This window comes from Neofelis nebulosa, chromosome 1 (assembly GCF_028018385.1).
Source record: "Neofelis nebulosa isolate mNeoNeb1 chromosome 1, mNeoNeb1.pri, whole genome shotgun sequence".
Classification (NCBI taxonomy): Eukaryota; Metazoa; Chordata; class Mammalia; order Carnivora; family Felidae; genus Neofelis; species Neofelis nebulosa.
The window spans coordinates 208,322,205-208,330,682 of NC_080782.1; the positions used below are offsets into that span (position 1 = coordinate 208,322,205).

The 8,478-nt window shown below is 37.9% G+C and overlaps 1 pseudogene; it reads right to left on the minus strand.

Moving 5' to 3' along the window:
* Nucleotides 1–5,336: 5,336 nt before the first annotated feature.
* LOC131497421 (adenosine 5'-monophosphoramidase HINT1-like) lies at nucleotides 5,337–5,793 on the minus strand (annotated as a pseudogene).
* Nucleotides 5,794–8,478: the final 2,685 nt, after the last annotated feature.

The window sequence follows — 8,478 nt, forward strand, 5'->3', positions numbered from 1 at the left end:
AGGAAGCTTCCCTGCTCATCCCTGTGTGAGAAGTGAGATGATTCATTTCCAGAAAGACCAAATAAAAGCTGTGCTGTCTAGTTACCAATAGGTTTACAACCTATTAGAACTATGTAAGAAACACCCCCCCCCCCCCCGACACACACCCACCACAATAGAGTCCCTAACCCTTAGACCCTTCACTTCCCGGTTCTTCTTCCCCTCTCCATTTTGTGGGCTTATTTTTCACGGGCTATGCAATGAGCATGTGCCAAAGAACTGAAGTCTTTGCGTCACCTCAAAGAATGTACATTTGTTCCAATCAGACCACTTCTTGGCCTTACTTGGGCATAGGCAACTTCCGGGTAAGGCTGTAACTTCTGTAGCACTCAGCCAATGAGGAACCAGGGGAGGGACTTGCACACTAGGAGATAAATTGCCTTCTGTAACTGCCCCGAGTGTGCCTATCAGACACCTGCTCTTGCAAGAACGTTGATTAAAGCCTTGCTTCACTGTGTTACAAGTCTCTGCATCCCTCTTTTGACTGGGGCAGTGGGCTTATTTCTCAAACCCTGGCATTAAAGTTTTCTGTCCTCTCTTTCATGATTTTCTATTTTCCCCACCTGCCTGAACATTCTCTGCTCTGCAACTACTACTTGTACTTTTGAACAACTGAGGCAGTAAGACTAGAAGAAGGAAAAGTAGGAGAGATGTTCTCTGACTCTCAAATCCCCCTTCCCTAGTCCCTTAGAGATGGGGAGGAGGGGGAGGGAAGGAGGGAAAGGGCTCTGGTGAGAGGAAACTGGTTTGTTCTCTAATATTCTGCCAAAACACCCAGTAATGGGCTTCTTTTACAGCATTTACCATCGTTTCTGTTTTCTTATTTGTTGTTGCAATGTCTGCAATTATCTTAAAGTTCTTTAACATTACAATATGATATTATAAAATGCAAAACTTAGATTAAACCAATACCTAGGAATTGATGTAGAAAGCAAGGTCAAGAAGTAGTCAGCTAGTGTGCTAATTAAGTACAACTGAGGGATGAGATAACATTCTATCAGAAAGGACTAACTCCAGAGGTAGCTATCACTGGCCCTCATATTATCCACATCTCCATCAACAACAGAATGTTTTAATTGGCATATTTGATGTCAGAAACAGGTTTCTATTTATGTAAAATAGAGTCTATTGCTTAATGTGGGGAATATCAGAAATGAGGTGTTAGTTGTGATATTAAGGTATTTAATATACATTGAATGTTTAATAAAAAGCATGAATAGAATATAAGAATCCATCGAGGCTTATGGCTATACCCCTAGGGTTTGCATGTAAAAAGGTCTGGTTTGTAGCCATGAACTCTAGATTCTGTCAGGATGTTGGAGTGACAGTATCCTGCCTCTGGAAACTTGCCATTAAACTAGAATGAAACTTTCATGCAAAGTTAATGGTTAAAGCAACTGAAAGGAAAGAGAGTAGAGGCTTTCTCCAGTCTACTGAAGTCATATGAATTGTTTTTTGATACTTGCTTTGCTAATAAAACTTTAGTTGATAAATATCTATCTTCTGGCCTGAGACTTGCTTTTAGCATAACCTGCTGTAAGGAAACAGCCCACCCTATCCACTTCAAACTTCTTTGGTGGCTACCATAATCTATAAAAGACCCCAAGGATTGTGATATGATCAATAGTTCAGTTTGCAATAGTTGGCATTCTTATTTATTATTTTCCTCCGTCCTTAGACTGCAAACTCCTTATCTGGTTTATACACTGGCACCTAGCACAGAGACTTCTATAGTAAATGTGTGGAAATAATTTGGTGCATGTTGTAAATCAGTTGGCTGAGCTCTCCAGCTTCTTTTCTACTCTTTTCCAATCTTACTCCTGAAAGTAATCAAAGAAGCAGAAACTACTGAAGCTTCCCAGAGTACAACACAAAGCTTCAGTGGGTTCTGACAGGAAGAAGGACTCTTTGCAGGCTGAGTTAAGAATTTGATTCTTGATGGGGCGCCTGGGTGGCGCAGTCGGTTAAGCGTCCGACTTCAGCCAGGTCACGATCTCGCGGTCCGTGAGTTCGAGCCCCGCGTCAGGCTCTGGGCTGACGGCTCGGAGCCTGGAGCCTGTTTCCGATTCTGTGTCTCCCTCTCTCTCTGCCCCTCCCCCGTTCATGCTCTGTCTCTCTCTGTCCCAAAAATAAATAAAAAATGTTGAAAAAAAAAAAATTAAAAAGAATTTGATTCTTGGGTACTTGGGAAACATGTATTGTGTCACATGTTTACCCAAACCTCTTTTCAGAAGTGGTGGTTGGTAGACAGGACAGATACAACAAGTGGAAACAGAATAAATGCAATGATAAAAAAGAGTGGTGTAGAATCAAACAGCCTAGCTAAACTCTGGTCCCTGACTCACTGGTATGACTGTGGGCAAGCTGGTGCCTCAGTTTCCCCATAAAGACAGCAATGACTTATAGATTTGTTGGGAGGATTAAAGGAAATAATACATGTAAACTACTTAGAAAAGAGCCTGCCAGACCTGAGTAAGCCCTAGGTGATAATTAGCATTTCTTATTACTATCATTATTTATACTCAGTAACACAAGAGTTGTGAATGAAGTGTTCAATACCAGGTGCTTATTTCTCTAAGTAAGTGTTTTCCAACTAGGAAGACCATTGACTTATCTGGAATGCCTGCTAAATATTTGGATTTCCAGTCCCTGCCCCTGGAGACTGATTCACAAAATCTGTGATCTCTAGAGAGTCCCCTGGGGTGATCCTTATGATAAGCCAAGATGGAGAAACACTGCTTTAAATGAGTAAAAAAAAAAAAAAAAAAAAAAAAAAAAAATTCTCAGGACCTGTAATCATCTAGTTTAAAGTTGGCTTCTGATTAAGAAACCTGCCTAAGGCAGTCTTTGGTGCCTCAGGGCACCTTTTGGTAGTAAGAGCTAATTTTCTTTCTTACAACAGTAAGACTATGGACTTTGGTCTCCTAAACATTTGGGTTTAGATCTGTTACTGAAGAAAGACCTCCACCTTTCTCACCTTTTATTGCCTTATCTGTAAAATGTAAACATTGACACTTCCTTCCCTCATGGGACTCTTGTAAGATTAAATAAGATAATCTATCTATATTTAAAGCACAGTTCCTGTGCAGAGTACAGTCTCAGTAATTAATTATAAATCATAATTAGGGCTGGTCAGGGGCACCTGGCTGGTTCAGTCAGAAGAGTATGTGACTCTTGATCTCAGGGTCATGAGTTTGAGACCCATGTTGGGTGTAGAGATTACTAACAAAAAAATAAATAAAAAATAAATAATAGTAATTAGGATCAGTTGTAATCAGACTTTTTCAATCAGAGAGTGAACAAAAGCAGGCAGATTCTGAGGAGGAGTTGACACTTTAAAAAAGGGAAGTGCATGAAAAATTACCCATTTTTCAATAATATTTATTTTCTGGGCAGGCCAAAGTTGGCATCAACATGTCACTAAAACTCTAAAGAAAATTCTCAATTTTTCTGACCTCAAGAACTACAGGACTATGTTGGGGAAAACCACAGCTATTGGCAAGTGTAAGGGAAATCCCAGAGATTTCGAGAGAGAGGCAAGTTTTATTATAAACTCTGCCTAAACCTCTGGCTGTCAGACCATGCATGCATTAGGCAACTTCAGCTAAAGATTAAAAAAACTGAAGTAACCTTTAAGGTGTTGTGCAGGAGGCAGTGTTTTCAGTTTGAGTGCAACCAAATAATTGCTTGCTAAAATAGAAAATCTACACTCCTCAGAGGAATATAAAAGAATTCAGCCTCTAAAACATAAGATTCACAATGTCGAGGATACAATCCCAAATGACTTGAAATTCAAAGAATCAGGAAAATATGACCCATTCTCAAGAAAAAAGACCAACTCTGAAGTTAGCAAGATTTTAAATTACCAAAAAACATTTTTTTAAACTCATTTGAGAGACAGCACACATATGCACATGAGCAGAGGGAGGAGCAGAGAGAGAGGAGAGGAGGAGAGAATCTCAAGCAGGCTCCACACTGACAGCCCCAGGCGGGGCTCAAACTCACAAACTGTGAGCTCATCACCTGAGCCGAAATCAAGAGTGGGACACTTAACCAGCTGAGCCACCCAGGTGCCCCAGAATTAGAAAAGACTTTAAAATAACCATTTAACTATGCTTAAGAACATAAAGAATAATACACTTGCAATGAATGAAAATAAGGGAAATCTCCACTAACATAATGAAGAATCATTTGTATATTCTAGAATTGAAAAATAATATTTGAAATTTAAAAAAAATTACTGAATGAACTTAATAGAACATAGATAATCAGTATGTTTGAAGATAGATTAATAAGAATTATCCAATCTGGATAACAGAAAAATGAAAAAATTGAATAGAGACTCAGGGACATATGGAATGATATAAAAAGACCTAATGTGTAAAATTGGAGTCTTGGAAGCAGAGGAGAGAATGGAATAACTCTTAATTCTAATCCTCATCTGAGTGAACAGAGATGGGTAAACATATAGGAGACAGCATGGAGAAATTTACCAGAACTTTGCCCTATGAGAAGAAACTTAGATGTCTTACTGTATCATCTGATAACACCCTTTAAACTTTCAAAGCACAAAAAGCATTTCCTATTTAAGTGATCTTTTTAAAGTTCTCTTTCTTTCTCTTTCTTCTTTCCTCCTTCCCTTGTTTCTTTCCTCCCATCCTCCTCCCATCCATTCTCCTCCTCCATCCTCTCTTTTCCTGTCAGAAAATGTTTATTGAGTCCCTACTGTATTTTCTGAAGAATAAAAGCTTTATTGAGTTCCTATTGCTAGCCCTCCACTAGAGAATACATATAAATTTTTTTTTTTTTTTGTCTGCCATCATTGTTGTTGCAAAGCCTCAATACTTCTTGGGTTGAATTGGGGGAGTGTGCTTCAGCAGTATTTTTCTCTTGCTTGATAGACCTAGTTAAGATGTGAAAGGTCAGAGGCAAAGGACCACCACTGGAAATCCACTCAAGCACCAGATTTCCTCTACAACCTCCATATACTCAGAACTGCAATAGCGATTGGGCTTCATGGCATCATGGATGTAGATGACGTAGATGCTGTTTTGGTTTTGTATAGGACTGCTAGGGGTTTTGCTGCTGTCTTAGCATCCACTCTATCGTCTTTGGTTTATTGCTGCCAGAAGCTTTCTTTCCTGTTTTCTGTACTCTCTAGCAATACATCCCTTAAACTTCTCCTGTATTGGGCAACTGGATAGTCTTCTGTTTTGTTTTAACCATGCAACATTGTCTTTTATTAATTATGGGTTTTTAAAAGTATGTCCTCAATCTCTTCATAAACAGGCAAAAATAAGTATACTGTTTAACATATCAGAACTTGAAAATATTGATCATTACCTAGAGAAGGCAAAATAATCCCTAAAACATGCTTTACCAGGAGGCCAATTCATCTGCTGACTTCCAAGAACATGGAGATGAACGCGATAGACAGACTGTCCCCCATCTGGACCTTCCTTCACCACCATTTGATAACCCTTCTTTAGGCTCAGATCAACAGCACATTTCTTGCCAACGATCATTAAATGTCCAAGAAAATTTTCAGCATCTCCTGTTACAGAAATCTGAAATATATCTTTCTTGGGTATCACCAGAAAAATGTGTTGGTGTTTGAAGGGAAATGTCATGGAAAGCAAGACACTGGTCATCCTCAGAAATTATTTTGGCTGGGATTTCCTTGCAAATGATCTTCCTGAGGACTGTGTTGCTAGCAGGTCTAGTGGCCTAAGCCTTTATAATCTCATCTGCCATCTCGGCCTCCCTTCCATGCAACTGCCCCAGACACTGGAGTGTTTTCTTTTTAATCAACCTAACAGTGCTTTAAAATTTTAATTACTCATAGGAGTGTGCTCCACAAAGTCTAAGCTTTTTTTTTTTTTTTTTAATTCAAGTGTAATTAGCATAGAATGTTACATTAGTTTCAGGTACAAATGTAATAATTTGACAATTCTATATATTTATCAGTATTATAAAAATAAATGTACTCTTATTCCCTTTTTTCTTGTTCACCTATCCCTCCACTCACCTCCCCTCTGGCAACCACCATTTTGCTCTCTGTACTTCAGTGTCTGGTTTTTTTTTGTTTGTTTGTTTGTCTTTTTCTTTGTTCATTTGTTTTCTTTCTTAACTTCATATATGAGTGAAATCATGCGGTATCTGTCTTTCTCTGTCTGACTTATTTCACTTAGCACTATGCCCTCTAGGTCCATCCGTGTTTTTGCAAATGGCAAGATGTCATTCTTTTTTATGGCTGAGTAATCTTCCACTGAATGCATATGTGTGCACGTGCAGATATCCAGTCATCTACTAATTCTTTATCCAGTCATCTACTAATGGACACTTGGATTGCTTCCATATCTTGGCTACTATAAATAATTCTGTAATAAACATATGAATGCATATATCAAGTTAGTATTTTCTTTTTCTTTGGGTAAATACCCAGTAGTTGAATATTGGATCATGTGGTAAATCTATCTTTAATTTTTTGAGGAACCTCTATACTATTTTCCACAGTGGCTGCACCAGGGTACATTCCTACTAAAAATGCACAAGGGTTCCCTTTTCTCCACATCTTCACCAACATGTGTTATTTCTTGTTTTTTTTTTTTTTAATACTAGTCACTCTTACTTGTTTGAGATGATATTTCACTGTGGTTTTAATTTGCATTTCCCTGATGATTAGTGATGTTGAGCATGTTTTTCATGTACTTATTGGCCATTTATATTCTTTGGAAAAATATCTATCAGGTCTTCTCTTTTTTTTTAACATTAATTTATTTTTGAGACAGAGAGAGACAGAGCATGAACGGGGGAGGGTCAGAGAGAGAGGGAGACACAGAATATGAAACAGGCTCCAGGCTCTGAGCTGTCAGCACAGAGCCCAACGCGGAGCTTGAACTCACGGACTGCGAGATCATGACCTGAGCCGAACTCGAACGCCAAACTGACTGAGCCATCCAGGCGCCTCAGGTCTTCTCATTTTTAAATAAGATTATCAGGGTTTTTTTTTTTTTTTTTTTTGGTTTTTTTTTTTTTTTTTTTAATGTGTGTTGAGTCACAGAAATTCTTTATACATTTTGCATATTAGTCCCTTAGCATATTAGCAATCTGGGATTGCTCTGTTCTTCTTTCTCAAGATTGCTTTGGCTATTTGGGGTCTTTTGTGGTTCCATACAAATTTTAGGACTTTTTGTACTATTTCTGTGAAAAATATTGTTGGTATTTTTTTTTTCAACGTTTTTTTTTTTTTTTTTTTTTTTTTTTTTGGGACAGAGAGAGACAGAGCATGAACGGGGAAGGGGCAGAGAGAGAGGGAGACACAGAATCGGAAACAGGCTCCAGGCTCCGAGCCATCAACCCAGAGCCTGACGCGGGGCTCGAACTCACGGACCGCGAGATCGTGACCTGGTTGAAGTCGGACGCTTAACCGACTGCGCCACCCAGGCGCCCCAATTGTTGGTATTTTAATAGAGGTTGCATTAAATCTGTAAATTGCTTTAAGTAGTATGAACATTTTAATGATATTAACTGTTCCAATCCATGAGCATGAAATATCTTTCCATTTGTGTCATCTTCAATTTCTCTCATCAGTATTTTACAGTTTTCAGAGTACAGATTTTTCACCCCCTTAGTTAAGTTTATCTCTAGGTATTTTATTCATTGTGGTGCAATTGTAAATGAGATTGTTTTCTTAATTTGCCTCTCACTATTTTGTTATTAGTGTATAGAAACACAGGATATTTTTGTATATTAATTTTGTATCCTGCAACTTTACTGAATTCATTTATCAGTTCTAGTATTTTTTTGGTGGAGTTTTTAGAGTTTTCTGTGTATAGTATATGCCATCTGCAAATCGTGACAATTTTACTTCTTATCAATCAAGATGGATTTTATTTCTTTTTCTTATCTAATTGCTATGGCTAGGACTTTCGGTACTATGTTGAAGAAAAGTGGCAAGAGTGTGGCATCCTTGCTTTGTTCCTGATCTTAAAGGAAAAACTTTCAGTTGTTTGCCTTTGAAGATGATGTTAGCTGTGAGTTTTTCCATATATAGCCTTTATTATGTTGAGGTATGTTTCTTCTAAGCATACTTTGTTGATAGTTTTTAATTATAAATGAATGTTGTACACTGTCAATGCTTTTTATGCATTTATCATTGAGATGATCATATGGTTTTGTTTCTCTTATTGATGTGATGTAACGCATTAATTGATTTGCATATATTGAACCACCCTAGCATTCCTAGAATAAATCCTACTTTATCACGGTGAATAACTTTTTCAATGTATTCTTGGATTCAGTTTGCTAATATTTTGTTGAGGATTTTTGTGTCTATGTTTACCATAGATATTGGCCTATAGTTTTTTTGTAGTGTCTTTATCTAGTTTTGGTATCATGGCAATTATGGCCTTGTAGAATGAATTTGGAAGCTTTCTT